The sequence below is a fragment of the Artemia franciscana genome, chromosome 4 (genome assembly GCF_032884065.1).
Source record: "Artemia franciscana chromosome 4, ASM3288406v1, whole genome shotgun sequence".
Classification (NCBI taxonomy): domain Eukaryota; kingdom Metazoa; phylum Arthropoda; class Branchiopoda; order Anostraca; family Artemiidae; genus Artemia; species Artemia franciscana.
In genome coordinates this window covers 45,430,179-45,452,814 of record NC_088866.1, presented here as the reverse complement: position 1 = coordinate 45,452,814, position 22,636 = coordinate 45,430,179, and the positions used below count along the sequence as shown (strand labels likewise).

The following is a 22,636-nucleotide window of genomic DNA, read 5'->3' as shown; positions in this document are numbered from 1 at the left end:
TACGCCATGCTAGTTGTTAATGGGATAACTGGTGCTATTAGCATCACAATATTTCATCTAGGTAAGCTGAACTGACTAGTTTCCTAATTTGGTATCTGTTCAGTCTTGAATAAACCTGCAGATGAAATGTAAATATTGATACAACTTGCAAGATAACAATTCCTCATGCAATATATGAGTACCTATCAAGAGAGGGCGGAGGCTATCGCTGTTATTCTATGTGTTCGGCTTGTGTTACTTTAAAGCTTAGATTATGGAACCTTTTGGCCATCCTCCTGGGGCCACACGGAAAGCAGGTTGTTCTCGTCTGGGTTGGGAGGATAAAGGCTATGGGAGCTTCCTGGGAGGGTCTAAAGAGGGAGGCCTTGAATAGATTAGGCTGGAGGAGTTTGCGTCGCTAGGTTGGCCTCAGGCAACTTGGTGCTGCAATGAGCTAGTAGTAGTAGTAGAAGTAGTTTTTCCAAAAATGGTTTTTGCAGCATGGAACAAATTGTGTTTTGTTTGTACCGTTGGCAAAAAAGTAAAATAAAAGTAAATGACAATAATAATCACCGAGAAATGAGGTTTTAACGCTAATGGGCTATTCTAAATTTTGTTATTCACAGGCTATTTTCACTAGGAATACTTTATGAATATGATGTTCTGTCATATAATAATTTTTTAAATATCATACGCAAATCAGTTGGACATTATATGAACCAATTTATTTCTTTTCTTGCCCCTTCTGTAAAAAAATTGTTGATCTCCTCCCTTGAATACGAAAGCGGACATAGGATCTGTGTGGTTATGTCTATGAAAAGAAATTCAGTTTGATCCGTCCGACATGTTTTTGAAGCCTTTTTTGAAATGGAATTAAGGCTGGATTTCAATCTCTACAATGAGAAAGCCACAGGCTCCTCCTGGCCTCAGAAAATCACCATCCTACCACCAAGTTTTAGCTGAAAGATATGCATCTTCAATCTTGTTTGAATTATAATTTTAACCTAGTAAAGATCGAACCACGGCCTGTTAAATCTAAAATTCTTGAGAAAAAAGACCCCGTAAATGAAACTCTAGTGAGAATGAGAGAAATTTTGCAATTGCCACTAATTTGGAAAAAGGTTTTCTTTAATTTTTTTTAAGGTCTGTCAAGACTATCTTACTCTTTTTTTTTACCCCCAGCCTCGCCCTTTAGCGCTTAAGGGGGTTTAAAGTATCCGGTGTGTGGTAAAGTGTCATATGATACCAAAAATAACACTTTTGGTGCCATTTCATAAGTAGAAATCCTAGGAAACACAAACAGCCTATAATTGGAATCAATGTCGTTGAAAATCCTTCACCAGAGGTTTACGAGCCTCTATCACGGTTATGGCAATTGCTGCGATACAGTAAAGAAGGGATCAAGGCCCATATTCGCATTTACAAAGCGTATTCATTGCTTCAATTCTTTCAGATCTGCTTGCAATATATGGGATTGTTTTTCCTATTCCGAAATATAATCGCGAAGCAGGCTGAATATATTCTACCCTTTCAGTGAAACTAAACACAACATATATATGTATGAATAATATATAATATTATGTATAATAATGTATAATATGTATATAATATATAGAATGGTTTTGAATCCCGAGTGAATTTCCCCTTTGTGATTAAGGACTCTGATTGATGCCTGAAAAAGAAAATGAGTATAAATTAAGGATAAAACAGCATCAAGCGGTAACTTTATTTTTACACTTCAACACATCTTCACATTAAAGCTCAGACCTATTCGGCCATTAAAAATTATCATGGAAACATGATATCTGCTCCAAATACGACTTGAGCTCAGTAAATAGAAAATGGAGACAGTTAATGCCAGGACAAGCAGCAGCACACCTATGAAGATGCTGAAAGGCGTCCTACGACTTTCATATTTTTCATATTATACTTTCATATTTTTCCACGAAAAATACGTCCTAACAATAACCCAACTTAGCCCTACTAGGTTAGCTGCAAATTTGCTACTTTGAACTTCACACTTCAGTAATTGGTTACTTTTACTTTAGTCATAAAATAGGGGTTTCAACTTCTTGCATCGAGGATCGCTCAGAATTATTAAGTTTACGGTGAACGGTTTCATAGTATCAAGCTGCATTTTCTCATTGCTTACTTATCCTTTGTCAAGCCGTTATTGGAATATGCACGTCCGGCCTGGCATTCACAGGCTCCTCCTGGCCTCAGAAAATCACCATCAAAATCAGATCAAATCAAAATCAGATCAATCAAATCAGAAAATACCACCAAGTTTGGCATTCACAATTTTCAAGCGAATTTAGCGACAAGATTGTCGCCAAATATTTGAGTGAATAATGGTTCAAATCAAGATCATTTACAAAGAGAGTATAATCCCATATTCCTTCCTCCTTAAAGCCACATTCATTACCACCTTAAAAAAGGGAGGAATGAAATTTGCTTGCGTTTTGCAAAGTCAATCATTCCCAATCCCCGCACTGGGAACATTTCCTTCATATTTCTCAACCACACTAGGTTCTGGTCCCTTCTCCCTTCCACAGCAATCCCAACTAGCTCTCCGATCCATACTGTTACCGAGAGGTTTTGAAAAGTTTTATACCCTTTATTTTGGAGCGTCTTAATAATTTCAAATTTAGGTCTCGAACAAAAACAACTCATCCGTCTCTTATATATAATAATAATAATAAAAAAAAATAAAAAAAATACATTGTGCTCATTTCGCTCTTTACTTAGGCAGATGTATTACACTACATATGAAGATGAATTATCATAGTAACTATTCCCCTTTGTCTATTGCCATATTCGTAAATGGCTCATTTTGATGCTCCTTCAGCCCAGTCTTTTTTCTGTGTTTCACTTTATAAGTCCTATATTTTAATCTTGTCTTTTACACATGTCTTATCGTTAGTTATGAGTATTTCTGACAGTTTTTTTTTATTCTTTGTGATTTTAACTTGCGTTATGTTTTTGATTCCAAATGTTTTGGTTTTTAAATTTTTTGACTCGGAACGTGAATTCAGTTTTTAGCCTGTGATAGTCGCTTCTCGATAAAGTATTATCTTCTCTCGCACAGTATTATGATTAAGAAATTATCACTAAATTTTGATTTCAAATCTGAATTTCAATAAAAAAAAAGTTAATAGTATTTTCGGTAATTTTGTTCACAAAAGTTTACAAAAGAGCCAAAACCACAATATTTTAGCTATTCCTATATTAAAGGCTAAAAAATGAAAAATACAACACTATTTTACTAAGACGTCCCACTTCAAAGCAACGTCCCACTTGTCAGAGATCTCAGCAAACTTTCAAAATGTGAGTCAACGTTATTACCTTAATCTGTACTTTCTAGCAACTTGATAAAAAAAAGTTTGGCCAGGCATGTCCTCATCTTTGGTCCTTGGTTTTTAATTTGAAGTATTTTTGTTCGGTCCTGCTACAAGTATTTTGTTTGCTCCTGCTACAATAAACGGAGTATCACATGAAAACGTTGTGTCGAATAGAAAACGAGCTATAGGTGGTCCAACTATGAAAGTGAAACCACGTGAAAGGCTATTTATTCCCAGGCATCTTAGTAATTTGTCGGGATCAAAAACGTCGGAAATGACAACCCATGTCAGTGTGTTAAAAGCGCCTGAAAAAAAAATCATATGCAAAAAGAACAAGAGCTAAGAGCTCATATGGCTCTTGTGACGAGGCAAGAAGAGCTAAGAGCCAAGAGCCATGAACTATAACAAAATTCTTAGAATCAATAGATTGATTTAAAGGAAAATCAGAGGCTAAATTCAGTGAGATCCAATCACCCCCTCTTAAGTTATAAATACCTAATTTTTTCCTAATTTGTCCTCTCCCTTTAGCCCCCCAGATGGTCGAATCGGGGAAAACGACTTTATCAAGTCAATTTGTGCCGCTCCCAGACACGCCAACCGATTTTCTTCGTCCTAGCACGTCCAGAAGCACCAAACTCGCCAAATCATTGAACCCCTCCTCCCAACTCCGCCAAAGAGAGCGAAGCCAGTACGGTTACGTCAATCACGTATCAAGGACATGTGCTTGTTCTATCCACCAAGCTTCATCCCGATTCCTCCACTCCAAGTGTTTTCCGAGATTTCCTCCTCCAACTCCACCCAATGTCAAAACATCTGGTTGGGATTTAAAATAAGAGCTCTGAGACATGAATTCCTTCTAAATACCAAATTTCATTAAGATCCGATCACTTATTCGTAAGATAAAAATACCCCGATTTTCACGTTTTCCATGAATTCCGGTTTCCCCCTGCAACTCCCCCCCCCAATGTCATAGGATCTGGTCAAAATTTTAAATTAGAGCTTTAAAGCACAAGATCCTTCTAAATATCAAATTTCATTAAGATCTGGTCACCCTTTAGTAAGTTATAAATACCTCAATTTTCAAAATTACCCCCCCCCCAACTCCACCATAGAGAGCAGATCCGGTACGGTTATGTCAGTCACGTATCTTAGACAGGTTTTTATTCTTCCCATCCAGTTTCATCATGATCCCTCCGCTTTAAGTATTTTCTAAGATTTCCGGTCCCCCCCCCAATGACGCTGGATCCGGTTGAGATTTAAAATAAGAGATCTGAGTTACGAGGTCCTTCTAAATATGAAGTTTCATGAAGATCATTCCTTCGTAAGTTAAAAATAAGTCATTTTTTCTAATTTTCATAATTATCCCCCCCCCCATAGAGCGGATCCGTTCCAATTATGTAAATCACGTATCTAAGACTTCTGTTCATTTTTCCCACCAATTTTCATCCCGATCCCTCAAATCAAAACGTTTTTCATGATTTTGGGTTCCCCCACCCCAAACGCCACCCAATGTCACCAGATCCGGTCGGGATTTAAAATAAGAGCTTTGAGACACGATATCCTTCTAAAAATCAAATTTCAATGAGATGCGATCACCCATTCGTAAGTTAGAAATACCTCATTTTTTTCTAATTTTTCAAAATTAACCCCCTCCCCAAACTACCCCAAAGAGAGCGGATCCATTCCAGTTACATCAATCATGTATAGAGCAAATCTGTTTCACTTACTCGCACCTAAACTATGCAAAACGAAGATGGCTCAAGCCCTTTGTTTAAAGAATCTAGGCACACTCACATGAAGAATAACTAGTGTTTTAGGAAATAATGTATTACTAGGTAGTTGCTGAGGAAAATGACATTTTTTAAGCAATTGCTACGGCTCCTGACACACAAGGAACTCACAAGGACTGACAAGTGTTTACAGCACGCACAGACTCACAAATGTATGTAAATATTTATAAAAAAGGACCAGTAAAACTTCTGAAAGTGAATGAATCATAATATTTGGTTGCATTGAAAAATTAAGAAATGCAAGCTATGTTATTGGATAGAAAAAAGATGAGTTATTCTTTTAATATCGTCTGTTTAGAGACATGAAGTTCAAAAGATAAAATTAGCAAGACGAGAAGCGATAAGACAACTTTAAAAAATGCTTTAGGGAAACTTACACTGAAACACAGGGTTCCCTCTGGTTTTGACATCGGGGAGACCGACACCATCCCTCTACGTGCTGTCTTGCCAACCTTCCTTTTGACAACCACACTTGCAGTGGTTTTTATATTAACAGCTCTACAAGGCAGTGTATGGCTCAAAATGAGGGATGGTGTGACACCCTGAAATCCATTTCTACTATTTTCACGGAAGGGCCCTATAAATAATAAATAATAATCTGGTGTAAAACCAACGATGGAGTGATACTCTGAAATTCATCATTTGATTTCTTGTTTTCTTGATTTCCGATTTCTTGAAAATCATAACTGATGGGCCCTAAAAATAACAACCCCTTTAGCCTACTGCAATACAAGAGTCACGATAAAAATATTTTTCGATAAGAATCATAATTAAAAGCAAGGATCACAGACATCTTCAACAAGTGTTTCTTCTTGATAGATAATAGTTAGGATTAGCTCATTAATCCTATTTGGATTTATAAAATTGCAAATTCGAACCCCCTTCCCCATTTGGCTCAGATTTCAGCACTTTTACCATGTCAACTAAATTTAAAACACTACGCTACATAGCAGTTTTGGAATCCATAGGGCACCGTCTTTACAAGTGAAGACCGCTAGAGCGCAAAAAAAAGCAGTCAAGATGCTTCCCTTGGCCAATATGAACAAAATGGCACAAGAAAGGTTCGAATTATCAAAAACAGGTCAAATTAAAAATTAAGCTACATAAAAGTTTTAGCATTCATATGGCAAACATTCATTCATTGTAATAAAAAAAGAAGAAATACAAATGATATTTTTCCTCATTTAGTTTCACTACCCTTTTCTCTCTAAAAACAAGAACTTCTTAGCTTCAAATCCGATGTGTCCACATCAAGAGTCCTCCTCAAGGGATCAAAGAACTTAATTTAGTTTCACCAACCTTTTTCTCTAAAAACAAGAACTGCTCCAGCTTCAAATCCGATGTGTCCTCATCAAGAGTCCTCCTCAAGGGATTAAAGAACTTAATTTAGTTTCACTACCCTTTTTCCCTAAAAACAAAAACTAAACATAAGGACTGCTGCAGCTTCAAACCCAATGTATCCTAATCAAGAGTCCTCCTAAAAGAATCAAAGAACTTAATTTAGTTTCACTACCCTTTTTCTCTAAAAAGAAAAACTAAAAATAAGAACTGCTCCAGCTTCAAATCCGATGTGTCCTCATCAAGAGTCCTCCTCATGGGATCAAAGAACTTCATTTAGTTTCACTACCCTTTTTATCTAAGACCAAGAACTAAAAACAAGAACTGTCCCAGCTTCAAATCAAATGTGTCCTCATCAAGAGTCCTCCTCAAGGGATCAAAGAACTTAACTTAGTTTCACTACCCTTTTTCTCAAAAAACAAAAACTAAAAATAAGAACTGCTCCAGCTTCAAATCCGATGTGTCCTCATCAAGAGTCCTCCTCAAGGGATCAAAGAACTTAATTTAGTTTCACTACCCTTTTTCTCTATAAACAAAAACTAAAAATAAGAACTTCTCTAGCTTCAAATCCAAAGAGTCCTCATCAAGAGTCTGGATCAAAATAACTTAATTTATTTTCACTGCCCTTTTTTCCTAAGAACAAGAACTAAAAACAAGAATTTCTTCAGCTTAAAATACAAACCGTCCTCATAAGGAATCCTCCTCAAGGTACTAAATAAAATAATTCAGTTTCAATACCCTTTTTTCTCTAAGATCAAGAAATAAAAACAGGAACTTCTTCAGCTTCAAATCTGAAGTGTTTTAATCAAGAGTCCTCCTCAAGGGATGAAAGAACTTAATTTAGTTTCACTACCCTTTTTTCTCTAAAAACAAGAACTAGAAACAAGAACTTCCCAGCTTCAAATTCGAAATGTCCTCATCAAGAGTCCTTCTCAATGGATCAAAGAACTTAATTTAGTTTCACAACCCTTTTTCTCTAAAAACAAAAACTAAAAATAAGAACTGCTTCAGCTTCAAATCCGAAGAGTCCTCATCAAGAGAGTGGATCAAATAAATTGATATATTTTCACTGCCCCTTTTTCCTAATAACAAGAATTTCTTCAGCTTCAAATACAAACTGTCCTCATAAAGATTCCTCCTCAAGGGATTAAATGAAATAATTTAGTTTTACTACCCTTTTTTCCCTAAAATCAAGAAATAAAAACAAGAACTTCTTCAGCTTCAAATCCAAAGTGTCTTAATCAAGAGTCCTCCTCAAGGGATTAAAGAACTTAATTTAGTTTCACTACCCTTTTTTCTCTAAAAATAAAAACTAGAAAAAAGAATTGCTCAGCTTCAAATTCGAAGTGTCCTCATCAAGAGTCCTCCTCAACGGATCAAAGAACTTAATTTAGTTTCACTACCCTTTTTTCTCTAAAAACAAGAACTAGAAACAAGAACTTCTCAGCTTCAAATTCGAAGTGTCCTCATCAAGAGTCCTCCTCAACGGATCAAAGAACTTAATTTAGTTTCACTACCCTTTTTCTCTAAAAACAAAAACTAAAAATAAGAACTGCTCCAGCTTCAACTCCGAAGACTTTTACTACCCTTTTTTTCTCTAAAATCAAGAAATAAAAACAGGAACTTCTTCAGCTTCAAATCCAAAGTGTCTTAATCAAGAGTCCTCCTCAACGGATCAAAGAACTTAATTTAGTTTCACTACCCTTTTTCTCTAAAAACAAAAACTAAAAATAAGAATTACTCCAGCTTCAAATCCGAAGATTCCTCATCAAGAGACTGGATTAAATTTGGTCCTCATCAAAAGTCCTCCTCAAGGGATTAAAGAACTTAATTTAGTTTCACAACCCTTTTCTCTCTAAAAGCAAGAACTAGAAACAAGAACTTCTCAGCTTCAAATTCGAAGTGTCCTCATCAAGAGTCCTCCTCAACGGATCAAAGAACTTAATTTAGTTTCACTACCCTTTTTCTCTAAACAAAAAAACTAAAAAGCTTCAAATCCCAAGACTCCTCATCAAGAGACTGGATCAAATAGATTAATTTATATTCACTGCCCTTTTTTTCCTAAAAACAAGAATTTCTTCAGCTTCAAATACAAACTGTCCTCATAAAGATTCCTCCACAAGGGATTAAATGAAATAATTCAGTTTTACTACCCTTTTTTCTCAGATTAAGAAATAAAAACAGGAACTTCTTCAGCTTCAAATCCAAAGTGTCTTAATCAAGAGTCCTCCTCAAGGGATTAAAGAACTTAATTTAGTTTCACTAACCTTTTTTTGCTAAAAATAAGAACTAGAAACAAGAACTGCTCAGCTTCAAATTCGAAGTGTCCTCATCAAGAGTCCTCCTCAAGGGATGAAAGAACTTGATTTAGTTTCACTACCCTTTTTTCGCTAAAAATAAGAACTAGAAACAAGACTGCCCTAGAAAGGGCAGTCTTTGGATTTGAAGCTGGAGCAGTTTTTATTTTTAGTTTTTGTTTTTAGAGAAAAAGGGTAGTGAAACTAAATTAAGTTCTTTGATCCGTTGAGGAGGACTCTTGATGAGGACACTTCGAATTTGAAGCTGAGAAGTTCTTGTTTCTAGTTCTTGTTTTTAGAGAAAAAAGGGTAGTGAAACTAAATCAAGTTCTTTCATCCCTTGAGGAGGACTCTTGATGAGGACACTTTGAATTTGAAGCTGAGCAGTTCTTGTTTCTAGTTCTTATTTTTAGCGAAAAAAGGGTAGTGAAACTAAATCAAGTTCTTTCATCCCTTGAGGAGGACTCTTGATGAGGACACTTCGAATTTGAAGCTGAGCAGTTCTTGTTTCTAGTTCTTATTTTTAGCAAAAAAAGGTTAGTGAAACTAAATTAAGTTCTTTAATCCCTTGAGGAGGACTCTTGATTAAGACACTTTGGATTTGAAGCTGAAGAAGTTCCTGTTTTTATTTCTTAATCTGAGAAAAAAGGGTAGTAAAACTGAATTATTTCATTTAATCCCTTGTGGAGGAATCTTTATGAGGACAGTTTGTATTTGAAGCTGAAGAAATTCTTGTTTTTAGGAAAAAAGGGCAGTGAAAATAAATCAATTTATTTGATCCAGTCTCTTGATGAGGAATCTTCGGATTTGAAGCTTTTTAGTTTTTGTGTTTAGAGAAAAAGGGTAGTGAAACTAAATTAAGTTCTTTGATCCGTTGAGGAGGACTCTTGATGAGGACACTTCGAATTTGAAGCTGAGAAGTTCTTGTTTCTAGTTCTTGCTTTTAGAGAGAAAAGGGTTGTGAAACTAAATTAAGTTCTTTAATCCCTTGAGGAGGACTTTTGATGAGGACCAAATTTAATCCAGTCTCTTGATGAGGAATCTTCGGATTTGAAGCTGGAGTAATTCTTATTTTTAGTTTTTGTTTTTAGAGAAAAAGGGTAGTGAAACTAAATTAAGTTCTTTGATCCGTTGAGGAGGACTCTTGATTAAGACACTTTGGATTTGAAGCTGAAGAAGTTCCTGTTTTTATTTCTTGATTTTAGAGAAAAAAGGGTAGTAAAAGTCTTCGGATTTGAAGCTGGAGCAGTTCTTATTTTTAGTTTTTGTTTTTAGAGAAAAAGGGTAGTGAAACTAAATTAAGTTCTTTGATCCGTTGAGGAGGACTCTTGATGAGGACACTTCGAATTTGAAGCTGAGAAGTTCTTGTTTCTAGTTCTTGTTTTTAGAGAAAAAAGGGTAGTGAAACTAAATTAAGTTCTTTGATCCGTTGAGGAGGACTCTTGATGAGGACACTTCGAATTTGAAGCTGAGCAATTCTTTTTTCTAGTTTTTATTTTTAGAGAAAAAAGGGTAGTGAAACTAAATTAAGTTCTTTAATCCCTTGAGGAGGACTCTTGATTAAGACACTTTGGATTTGAAGCTGAAGAAGTTCTTGTTTTTATTTCTTGATTTTAGGGAAAAAAGGGTAGTAAAACTAAATTATTTCAATTAATCCCTTGAGGAGGAATCTTTATGAGGACAGTTTGTATTTGAAGCTGAAGAAATTCTTGTTATTAGGAAAAAGGGGCAGTGAAAATATATCAATTTATTTGATCCACTCTCTTGATGAGGACTCTTCGGATTTGAAGCTGAAGCAGTTCTTATTTTTAGTTTTTGTTTTTAGAGAAAAAGGGTTGTGAAACTAAATTAAGTTCTTTGATCCATTGAGAAGGACTCTTGATGAGGACATTTCGAATTTGAAGCTGGGAAGTTCTTGTTTCTAGTTCTTGTTTTTAGAGAAAAAAGGGTAGTGAAACTAAATTAAGTTCTTTCATCCCTTGAGGAGGACTCTTGATTAAAACACTTCAGATTTGAAGCTGAAGAAGTTCCTGTTTTTATTTCTTGATCTTAGAGAAAAAAGGGTATTGAAACTGAATTATTTTATTTAGTACCTTGAGGAGGATTCCTTATGAGGACGGTTTGTATTTTAAGCTGAAGAAATTCTTGTTTTTAGTTCTTGTTCTTAGGAAAAAAGGGCAGTGAAAATAAATTAAGTTATTTTGATCCAGACTCTTGATGAGGACTCTTTGGATTTGAAGCTAGAGAAGTTCTTATTTTTAGTTTTTGTTTATAGAGAAAAAGGGTAGTGAAACTAAATTAAGTTCTTTGATCCCTTGAGGAGGACTCTTAATGAGGACACATCGGATTTGAAGCTGGAGCAGTTCTTATTTTTAGTTTTTGTTTTTTGAGAAAAAGGGTAGTGAAACTAAGTTAAGTTCTTTGATCCCTTGAGGAGGACTCTTGATGAGGACACATTTGATTTGAAGCTGGGACAGTTCTTGTTTTTAGTTCTTGGTCTTAGATAAAAAGGGTAGTGAAACTAAATGAAGTTCTTTGATCCCATGAGGAGGACTCTTGATGAGGACACATCGGATTTGAAGCTGGAGCAGTTCTTATTTTTAGTTTTTCTTTTTAGAGAAAAAGGGTAGTGAAACTAAATTAAGTTCTTTGATTCTTTTAGGAGGACTCTTGATGAGGATGCATTGGGTTTGAAGCTGCAGCAGTCCTTATTTTTAGTTTTTGTTTTTAGGGAAAAAGGGTGGTGAAACTAAATTAAGTTCTTTAATCCCTTGAGGAGGACTCTTGATGAGGACACATCGGATTTGAAGCTGGAGCAGTTCTTGTTTTTAGAGAAAAAGGTTGGTGAAACTAAGTTAAGTTCTTTGATCCCTTGAGGAGGACTCTTGATGTGGACACATCGGATTTGAAGCTAAGAAGTTCTTGTTTTTAGAGAGAAAAGGGTAGTGAAACTAAATGAGGAAAAATATCATTTGTATTTCTTCTTTTTTTATTACAATGAATGAATGTTTGCCATATGAATGCTAAAACTTTTATGTAGCTTAATTTTTAATTTGACCTGTTTTTGATAATTCGAACCTTTCTTGTGCCATTTTGTTCATATTGGCCAAGGGAAGCATCTTGACTGCTTTTTTTTGCGCTCTAGCGGTCTTCACTTGTAAAGACGGTGCCCTATGGATTCCAAAACTGCTATGTAGCGTAGTGTTTTAAATTTAGTTGACATGGTAAAAGTGCTGAAATCTGAGCCAAATGGGGAAGGGGGTTCGAATTTGCAATTTTATAAATCCAAATAGGATTAATGAGCTAATCCTAACTATTATCTATCAAGAAGAAACACTTGTTGAAGATGTCTGTGATCCTTGCTTTTAATTATGATTCTTATCGAAAAATATTTTTATCGTGACTCTTGTATTGCAGTAGGCTAAAGGGGTTGTTATTTTTAGGGCCCATCAGTTATGATTTTCAAGAAATCGGAAATCAAGAAAACAAGAAATCAAATGATGAATTTCAGAGTATCACTCCATCGTTGGTTTTACACCAGATTATTATTTATTATTTATAGGGCCCTTCCGTGAAAATAGTAGAAATGGATTTCAGGGTGTCACACCATCCCTCATTTTGATATAAAAATAAAAACCACTGCAAGTGTGGTTGTCAAAAGGAAGGTTGGCAAGACAGCACGTAGAGGGATGGTGTCGGTCTCCCCGATGTCAAAACCAAAGGGAACCCTGTGTTTCAGTGTAAGTTTCCCTAAAGCATTTTTTAAAGTTGTCTTATCGCTTCTCGTCTTGCTAATTTTATCTTTTGAACTTCATGTCTCTAAACAGACGATATTAAAAGAATAACTCATCTTTTTTCTATCCAATAACATAGCTTGCATTTCTTAATTTTTCAATGCAACCAAATATTATGATTCATTCACTTTCAGAAGTTTTACTGGTCCTTTTTTATAAATATTTACATACATTTGTGAGTCTGTGCGTGCTGTAAACACTTGTCAGTCCTTGTGAGTTCCTTGTGTGTCAGGAGCCGTAGCAATTGCTTAAAAAATGTCATTTTCCTCAGCAACTACCTAGTAATACATTATTTCCTAAAACACTAGTTATTCTTCATGTGAGTGTGCCTAGCAGGAGGAAAAGCCCCTTTCATATACAGAGTAATTTTTGTTCGTTTTAAGTTTTAATGTTGCTCCTTACTTTCATTTAAAAAAACTTGTTTTTTTATTTATTTTTAACAAAAGAAAGCATGACGAGGAATCACAAGAGCAACGTGAAAACAGGCTTTGCGGCTAAAAGGGAAATTACCGAAAAAAATCATGCCAAGAAATCTCCAAAAGAAAGCATGCCGAGGAATCACAAGAACAACGTGAAAACAGACTTGCAGCTCATAGAGATAATGCCAAAAGAAAGCATGCCGAGGAATCACAAGAGCACTGTGAAAATTATCGTCTGACATTCAGCTACAGCCAAGTCGATGATTATAGCTTGAGTAGATGTGTTCAAATTGGGACTATGTCTAAAATTTGTCCCTATTGCAAGGCCTTGAAATTTAATGGTGAAACAATGGGGAAATGTGTTGCACCTCAGGAAAAGTCTCATACAGATGCCATTTAGATAATCTCTATGACTGGGATAGATATTTTAATTCTGCATAATGAACAACTAGAAAACAGACAGAAAGTTCTTATATGCCTAAACCTCAAATTAATTGCCATTGTTAAACCAAGAGTGTGTCTAAAATAATTTCATTCATGAATTTTATTAACAAAATTGGTCTCCTAGATTTTTAGGATTGTGGGATTTAGAACTCATTAATATGTTTCGTGTATTTTATATCTATGTGTGGTAAATGAATTATGTTGCTTTCATGTTTTCTTTTTTTTCTCAGTGTTTAGCTTTAGAATAGAAAGTGAAATACTTTTCGTAAGTCGAATCACTAAATAAATTCATTCATTCATATAAATAGACCTTTTATTTTTCTTTTTAAAGTAATCTTTCAATATATTTGCAATTCTTTTTCAGGATGCGCATCTTCTCGTGATCAAAAACTTGGATCCTATTTTATTTCGAGCCTTTTAAGGTTTTCAAATTGAATTGCTACAGCAAAGATGTTTTTACTCTGTTTAAGCTGACGGACAAACAACTTAAGCGTGAAAAATCTAGACAAGTTCTAGACATCCGAAGTATGGGGATGAACCAGTATATTTTTTTGTATCCTGGTTTATAAGTGTAAACCTTTTAAAGCTAGTATTCTTAAAGTTTTTCTATTGGCAAAAATAACTTTTTGTCCATCCAAAGCTGTTTTTTATTCCTCAATTTGAATACTTCAACGATAAAAATCCATCTAATCAAAAGTGTAGTTAAAACAAATCACTTATATTGCTTATTGAATAATGTGTTGTTTTTTTTCAGTATTAGAGGGGTGGTGTGAAGTGAAATAAAATTTTGTGAGTGCTTTTATGCTGAGGCAAAAAAAGAAAAAAAAGGTGTAATTCTGATGCTAAAGTTTATCAAGAAATAAGCTTTATTATCTCCTGAAAAATACAGTTATCTCATGATCTGAGGTGTGCAGTGAGCTCGCAAATGACTGAAGTTATTAACGCCTCATTGACGACTAACGCCAGAACTTCTGAAGTTCTGAAGTTATTATTAATCCAAATTTTAATCCAAATTTTAATCCAAAAACGTAACAAATGAAATTGAACTCATACAATGTGTCAAAATAACTGTTATTAATATATAAAAACTTTTTTTTACGTTTAATAGCTATTAGCACAATGTAAACAATAAAGTTTGGGAATTATCAGAAAAGTAATCATCACAGGCATACCTAAACTGAGAAAAAGGGCAGTAAAACTAAATTAAGTTCTTTGATCCCTTGAGGGGGACTCTTGATGAGGACACTTCGAATTTGAAGCTGAGCAGTTCTTGTTTCTAGTTCTTATTTTTAGAGAAAAAAGGGTAGGGAAACTAAATTAAGTTCTTTAATCCCTTGAGGAGGACTCTTGATGAAGACACTTTGGATTTGAAGCTGAAGAAGTTACTGTTTTTATTTCTTGATCTTAGAGAAAAAAGGACAGTAAAACTGAATTATTTCATTTAATACCCTGAGGAGGAATCTTTATCAGGACAGTTTGTATTTGAAGCTGAAGAAATTCTTGTTTTTAGGAAAAAAAGGGCAGTGAAAGAGACTGGATCAAATAGATTAATTTATATTCACTGCCCTTTTTTTCCTAAAAACAAGAATTTCTTCAGCTTCAAATACAAACTGTCCTCATAAAGATTCCTCCTCAAGGTATTAAATGAAATAATTCAGTTTTACTGTCCTTTTTTCTCTAAGATCAAGAAATAAAAACAGTAACTTCTTCAGCTTCAAATCCAAAGTGTCTTCATCAAGAGTCCTCCTCAAGGGATTAAAGAACTTAATTTAGTTTCCCTACCCTTTTTTCTCTAAAAATAAGAACTAGAAACAAGAACTGCTCAGCTTCAAATTTGAAGTGTCCTCATCAAGAGTCCCCCTCAAGGGATCAAAGAACTTAATTTAGTTTTACTGCCCTTTTTCTCAGTTTAGGTATGCCTGTGATGATTACTTTTCTGATAATTCCCAAACTTTATTGTTTACATTGTGCTAATAGCTATTAAACGTAAAAAAAAGTTTTTATATATTAATAACAGTTATTTTGACACATTGTATGAGTTCAATTTCATTTGTTACGTTTTTGGATTAAAATTTGGATTAAAATTTGGATTAATAATAACTTCAGAACTTCAGAAGTTCTGGCGTTAGTCGTCAATGAGGCGTTAATAACTTCAGTCATTTGCGAGCTCACTGCACACCTCAGATCATGAGATAACTGTATTTTTCAGGAGATAATAAAGCTTATTTCTTGATAAACTTTAGCATCAGAATTACACCTTTTTTTTCTTTTTTTTTGCCTCAGCATAAAAGCACTCACAAAATTTTATTTCACTTCACACCACCCCTCTAATACTGAAAAAAAACAACACATTATTCAATAAGCAATATAAGTGATTTGTTTTAACTACACTTTTGATTTAAATGGATTTTTATCGTTGAAGTATTCAAATTGAGGAATGAAAAACAGCTTTGGATGGACAAAAAGTTATTTTTGCCAATAGAAAAACTTTAAGAATACTAGCTTTAAAAGGTTTACACTTATAAACCAGGATACAAAAAAATATACTGGTTCATCCCCATACTTCGGATGTCTAGAACTTGTCTAGATTTTTCACGCTTAAGTTGTTTGTCCGTCAGCTTAAACAGAGTAAAAACATCTTTGCTGTAGCAATTCAATTTGAAAACCTTAAAAGGCTCGAAATAAAATAGGATCCAAGTTTTTGATCACGAGAAGATGCGCATCCTGAAAAAAAATTGCAAATATATTGAAAGATTACTTTAAAAAGAAAAATAAAAGGTCTATTTATATGAATGAATGTATTTATTTAGTGATTCGACTTACGAAAAGTATTTCACTTTCTATTCTAAAGCTAAACACTGAGAAAAAAAAGAAAACATGAAAGCAACATAATTCATTTACCACACATAGATATAAAATACACGAAACATATTAATGAGTTCTAAATCCCACAATCCTAAAAATCTAGGAGACCAATATTGTTAATAAAATTCATGAATGAAATTATTTTAGACACACTCTTGGTTTAACAATGGCAATTAATTTGAGGTTTAGGCATATAAGAACTTTCTGTCTGTTTTCTAGTTGTTCATTATGCAGAATTAAAATATCTATCCCAGTCATAGAGATTATCTAAATGGCATCTGTATGAGACTTTTCCTGAGGTGCAACACATTTCCCCATTGTTTCACCATTAAATTTCAAGGCCTTGCAATAGGGACAAATTTTAGACATAGTCCCAATTTGAACACATCTACTCAAGCTATAATCATCGACTTGGCTGTAGCTGAATGTCAGACGATAATTTTCACAGTGCTCTTGTGATTCCTCGGCATGCTTTCTTTTGGCATTATCTCTATGAGCTGCAAGTCTGTTTTCACGTTGTTCTTGTGATTCCTCGGCATGGTTTCTTTTGGAGATTTCTCGGCATGATTTTTTTCGGTAATTTCCCTTTGAGCCGCAAAGCCTGTTTTCACGTTGCTCTTGTGATTCCTCGTCATGCTTTCTTTTGTTAAAAATAAATAAAAAAACAAGTTTTTTTAAATGAAAGTAAGGAGCAACATTAAAACTTAAAACGAACAAAAATTACTCTGTATATGAAAGGGGCTTTTCCTCCTGAACGCCTTGCTCTTTACGCTAAAGTTTGATTCTTTCTCTTAACTCTATTTTTAAAAAAACAGTAAGAAACTTTAGCGTAAAACAGCGGGGCGCTGAGGAGGAAACTTCAAGGAGTAAGAAACTAAGTGAGGAGTAAGAAATTTCTCCTGAAAACTTCAAGGGCTATTAAGCGCAAACTTCCAGGGAATGTTGATGGATGAAGGCAAGTACTGTTGAATTATGACACGGGGAGACGGTAGAACTCAATAAAACATCATTTGCCTCTAAGTTGAGTGACTAGAGTGAGAGAGTGAGAGTAAATTATGTAAATTGTAATATCCAAGTGTTTTGTAAAGCATGAGTACATGTTTTTAATCACGTCTTGCCTTTCGTTCTGTATTGCTTTAAGGGTTTATTTGTGCACTGAGATGAAAAAGTGATCTAATGGGTGCAGGTGAGGTTCAATAGTTGCCAGGGGTACCAATTCACAAAAATTTAGTAGGCAAAGATCTCTCCTGTTTTTTTTTTATGACAAATAAAAGGCAATTTTAATGACAATACAAAGAGAAAAAGTAGTTTTCATAATCTACCCCTTAATTGGTACTCCTGGGAGTTTCCCTGTTCTCCATGTTATTTTTTACTTAGGAATTTTTACAAGCCACCCTCCATGGAAAATATTCCAGAATATGTTATAGCTATATTTTTTATTAAACATTTGATCAGTTGCAAATGAAGTCATACTTACATAATTAATCCATAGTTTAGAAATAAAAGTAGTAGGCTTTAAACTATAGACACTAACATTAATTGTTACTGGGAAACACTACGATGATCACAGTCTTATCTACATTTTTATTTAGTTTAAATCTAAAGCTTAAACAACTCAAAAACAAGGTAAATAAAGCTTTTTAGCAGCTAAAACACCATCGTGATTAGTGCAATGGCTTGTCTGAATTGACCAAAAATAATAAGAAGAATCCTTCATATTTGGACATCAATTTGAATAAGGCATATATTGCCAGTAATGTATAATTATAACACCATCTTATTTACCTTGGGTTTGAAGCCAGATTTGCCCCACCCCCCAAGATTTTGCTAATTGGCACCTTTGTCAGATTAGGCCTCCCCCAAGATTGACAGGGTTGTACCTCCAGAAATTTTGGCAAAAAACGTTTTACCTTAGTTTTCAGTTATCAATATCTTTTTCTGTAGCTTTAGTTCTGAAAATGCAATTCATGTTATTTTGTTATTTGAGTAAAAAAATTTTCCCCTAAATTTAGGAAATGTATTTCATATCTCTGGAACTTCATAATTTGGGAATGAGCAAAGTTGTGAAGCTAAGAACAGTTTTTTTCTGTAATTTATTTAAGACAAAGATCTATTTTGCAAGGTTTTACTTTTATAACAAAAGGATTTATAAAGGTCATCAAAGGTTGGTGCCCTCTAAAAGGAAAAGGAGTGGTAGTATGCTCTTAAAAATATCTACCCATGGTATACTTTTGTCTGTAGACTCATCCCTCAAAGTTTCATTTTCCTAACCTAACCCATTTCCAAAATAGCAAAAAGTAGCTAAACTAGAATATTACCTGAATGTCAATTTATGAAGCATTTCTTTCTATTCTTCTAGATTTTATTTATAATGTGTTTGTAAATATTATATATAGGCCTAAATTTTTCAATAGTTACCCAAATAATTGAATAAATTGTTTCTGTGTATTACTATGGTTCCAAAAAATCCTGTCTACTATAATTAGCCTACAAAATTAATTTTTTCTATTATTGCTACTTGTCAGTAGAATTTAAGGTGTAAACGTATGACCAGTCCACAACATGATGAGACATGTTATGAAAACAATTCTTACTTCATAATATGCAAAATAAACCTAGTTCACATATTTTCCAGCAGGAGAACCTTTATCATTTTCTGAAATGAACCTTTATCATTTCACAAATTTGTGAAAAATAAACATGGATTGGACTACATTCATCTGTTTTCAAATAATCTATATATGAAAGTTAAACACCATCACTGCCATTTACCAACAAGATATTAATAGACAAATATTGATAAATTAGGTTAAGTTAGGTTAGATTAGCTAGATGGCTTGTGGTTGCTTGTTTGGTAAAAGTATCACAGTTCATATAATTGACTTACCAATAGAGTGAACATACCCCTTGATACCTCTTTTTATTCTCTTTTAATATATACTAATCACTTCTAATGCAAATTTAAATTTAAGCAATTTTCTAGCTGTTAAAAATGACAAGTTTTTGGTTAAAGCATGAGTTATCATTTGTTTTTTTACAAAATAATACTATATTTTCTCAGTGCTGTTTTTTTGGTTGTTTTAAACAATATAATACTACATTTCCTCATTGCCACTACTACTTATAGTTAAGATTATTTAAAATTATTTATAGTCAGTTAAATCCTTTACAATTGGGAAGCTGCAGAGTCCTCCACAAGAGTCTAGATCAACAGCCATAATCTACACCAAACAGATTTCTTTTTTCATCACTGGAGCATCACAAGGATGGGAAATCCTTATATTGCTCTAAGCTGCAATTTAGGGTAATTAGGTAAAGAAAAATATGGTAAATTCTAGTTGAGTAACTTCTTGCTATCTCAGAAAGGGGTTAGGTTAGGAAAATTAAAACTTCAGGGATGAGTCTACAGGCTAAAGTAAATCACAGGAAGGCATTTTAAAGTACCCAGCTCTACTCCTTCTCCCTCTAGAGATCCATGAAATTTGCCTACATGACAGGTCTATACCTTTTGAAATTTTGACAAAACAACATTTTACCTTAATTTTCAGTTACCAGTTGCTTTTTCTTTACCTTTTGTTCTGAAACTGCAAATCCTGTTATTTGAGTAGAATTCTGAGCCATATCAACATATTTTTTTTTTTAATTTAGGAAATGTATGTGCATATCTTTAAAACCTTATAAATTGGGATTGAGCAAAGGTGTGACTGAAAATAATTTTGTTGTACTTCATTCAAGCAGAAGATCTATTTTGCAAGGTTTCACTTTTATAACACACATATTTTTGAAGGTCATCAAAGGTCAGGGCCCCCTAGAGGGAGGAGTAGAGGTAGGTACTTCAAAATATCTTCCTGGGACACACTTTAGCCTGTAGACCAATCCCTGAAAGTTTCATTTTCCTAACCAAGCCCATTTCTGAGACAGCAAGAAGTCCATCTACTAAAATTTTACCAAAAAAATGCTTGAAATTAAATTTGCATTTGAAGCAATTATTATGCTCATAAAGAGCATAAAAAGGCATCAAGTGGTAGCCAAAAAAGGAATTAATATGCAAATTTCATTTGAATAGTTTACATGTGGAGAGTCAAAATCAAACATGCATTAATTCAAAAACGTTCAGAAATTACATACCCCTTAAAAGTCATAGAATCTTAACAAAACTCACACCTTCAGATTCAGCATATCAAAGGACCTTACAGTAGAAGTTTCAAGCTCCTATCAACAAAAATGTAGAATTTTGCATTTTTTGCCACAAGACAGATCACTGATGCGTGTTTATTTGTTGTTTTTTTTTGTTTGTTTGTTTTTTCCCCAAGGGTGATTGTATCGACCCAGTGCTCCTAGAATGTCGTGAGAGGGCTCATCCTAACGGAAATTGAAAGTTTTAGTGCCCTTTTTAAGTGATCAAAAAATTGGACCCCTCCCTTGCTCATTTTTCTCCCAGTTCAAATCCAGATCAAAATTCTGAGATAGCCATTTTATTCAGCATAGTTGAAAAATCTAATAACTATGTCTTTGGGGACAACTTACTCCCCAACAGTCCCCGTGGGAGTGGCTGCAAGTTAAAAACCTTGATCAGTGTTTACATATAGTAATGGTTATTGGGAAGTGTATAGACACTTTCAGGGGGATGTTTTTGGCTGGGGGAGGGGATGGGGTTATGCTGGGGGAGTTTTCCATGGAGGAATTTGTCATGGGGAAAAAGATTTCCATGAAGGGGGTGCAGGATTTCTTGGAATTTTTTAAAAGAACAATGAAAAAATAAGTATGAAAAGTTTCTTCAACTTAGAGAGAGAGAGAGAGAGAGAGAGAGAGAGAGAGAGAGAGAGAGAGAGAGAGAGAGAGAGAGAGAGAGAGAGAGAGAGAGAGAGAGAGAGAGAGAGAGAGAAGAGAGAGAGACAGACAGAGAGAGAGATTGGTAAGACTTCTGCTTATTTGTCCCAACAAGTTTCATCCCGACCCCTCCAATCTAAGCGTTTTCCATTATTTTAGGTTCCCCCACCCCAAACTCCCCCCAATGTCACCAGATCCAGTCGGGATTTAAAATAAGAGCTTTGAGACACAATATCCTTCTAAATATCAAACTTCATTAAGATCTGATCAGCCATTTGTAAGTTACAAATACATCTTTCTAATTTTTTCAAATTAATATAACATAATAACCTTACCCAATTGTAGAAACAAATCATAATTTTGTGTGAGAAGCCCCTTAAAAGTTCAAAGTCTTATCTGTATTTACCCCTGTCAAAAGCCCTTTAAAGATAAGAGTTTCAAACAGTGGATGGGTTTAAATACCTACATTCTAGTCTTAGCTGTACCATAAAAGGTGATAATTGTTTTTCAATGCAGGTGAAGTAAATATGAGTAATTATGGAATATAGTAGCTTAAAAACAGTGAAAAGTTGAATTTTTCTAAGGTAAGCAAGGATTTACACTTTTAATAGTAATATAGGATCAAATTTGACCAAAATATAAGCTGTAATGCACAAAAAACTGTGTTATATAGAGGAGGGGGAAGGGGTATAGTTAGGGATCTCAAAATAACTTCCCGGGATATACTTTAGCCTGTAGACACATCCCTGAAAGTTTCAATTCTCTAGCCCAACAACTTTCCAAGATAGCAAGAAGTCAATGGATTAGAATTTTACCCAGACAACTTTCATCCCTGATTGCTGAAAGAAGCTGCAAGTGAAGTTGTCCCCACACTGACTATAGCCTACTTGTTAAAAAAAATCCCCTTGATAATTGAAGTCCTCTACCAATGGAAAATTTACCAAAGAATATAGCCTGATTCTAGCCGATCTAGGCTCTTATTTGTTAGCACATTTCCTTTAGATGTAGCCAAGTCAATCATGAGAAACCTACAATAGGCCCAACCAAGGCCTAACTTATAGATAAAATAAGACATTCATGTGTAACTGCCTGAATTTCAGGATTGAGAAAGAAGCCCTAGCATTATAATCAAATTGGAAAACGATTTAGTCAAGCCAAGAAAAAATAACAGCCTAGGCCTATGTGGGATTAAGTTGACTAGGCATTGGAAGGCATAGGCAAGGAATCCACTAAACATAATGGAGCAGGCCGAGGATACATAAATAAGTAGTTTTCGAACACAATAGAAGAAAACCAAACCTTTTAATCCTAGCTAAACTGAAATATTTCGAAATTGAATTACTTGAACATTCAGAGTCACATGTGCCAATGAAATAAATATGGAAGTGTTTAGAATAACTCAATTTTATTTGCTAAGCTGAAAAAATTTCTTATGAGTGCATGCCAACCAATATTACAGATGACAATTCAAGATGTTCATTAAAAAAGAACATCCCCTTTAAGAGAAAAAATTAGTTTAATGAATACTATTTGAGAGAC

At 34.3% G+C, this 22,636-nt stretch overlaps 1 long non-coding RNA gene across 4 annotated transcripts; it reads right to left on the bottom strand.

The window, feature by feature from the left end:
- Positions 1–1,532: 1,532 nt before the first annotated feature.
- LOC136026489 (uncharacterized) lies at positions 1,533–22,559 on the bottom strand. 4 transcript variants are annotated; one of them, XR_010617305.1, is made up of 5 exons: positions 22,397–22,559; positions 15,950–16,126; positions 5,488–5,806; positions 3,325–3,625; positions 1,533–1,651 (listed from the first exon to the last, which is right to left on the bottom strand). It is a non-coding gene; the product is annotated as an uncharacterized LOC136026489 (long non-coding RNA). The 4 variants fall into 4 exon arrangements; XR_010617306.1 differs by having other exon boundaries at positions 15,966–16,126; XR_010617307.1 differs by having other exon boundaries at positions 22,440–22,558.
- Between the last annotated feature and the right edge of the window lie 77 nt (positions 22,560–22,636).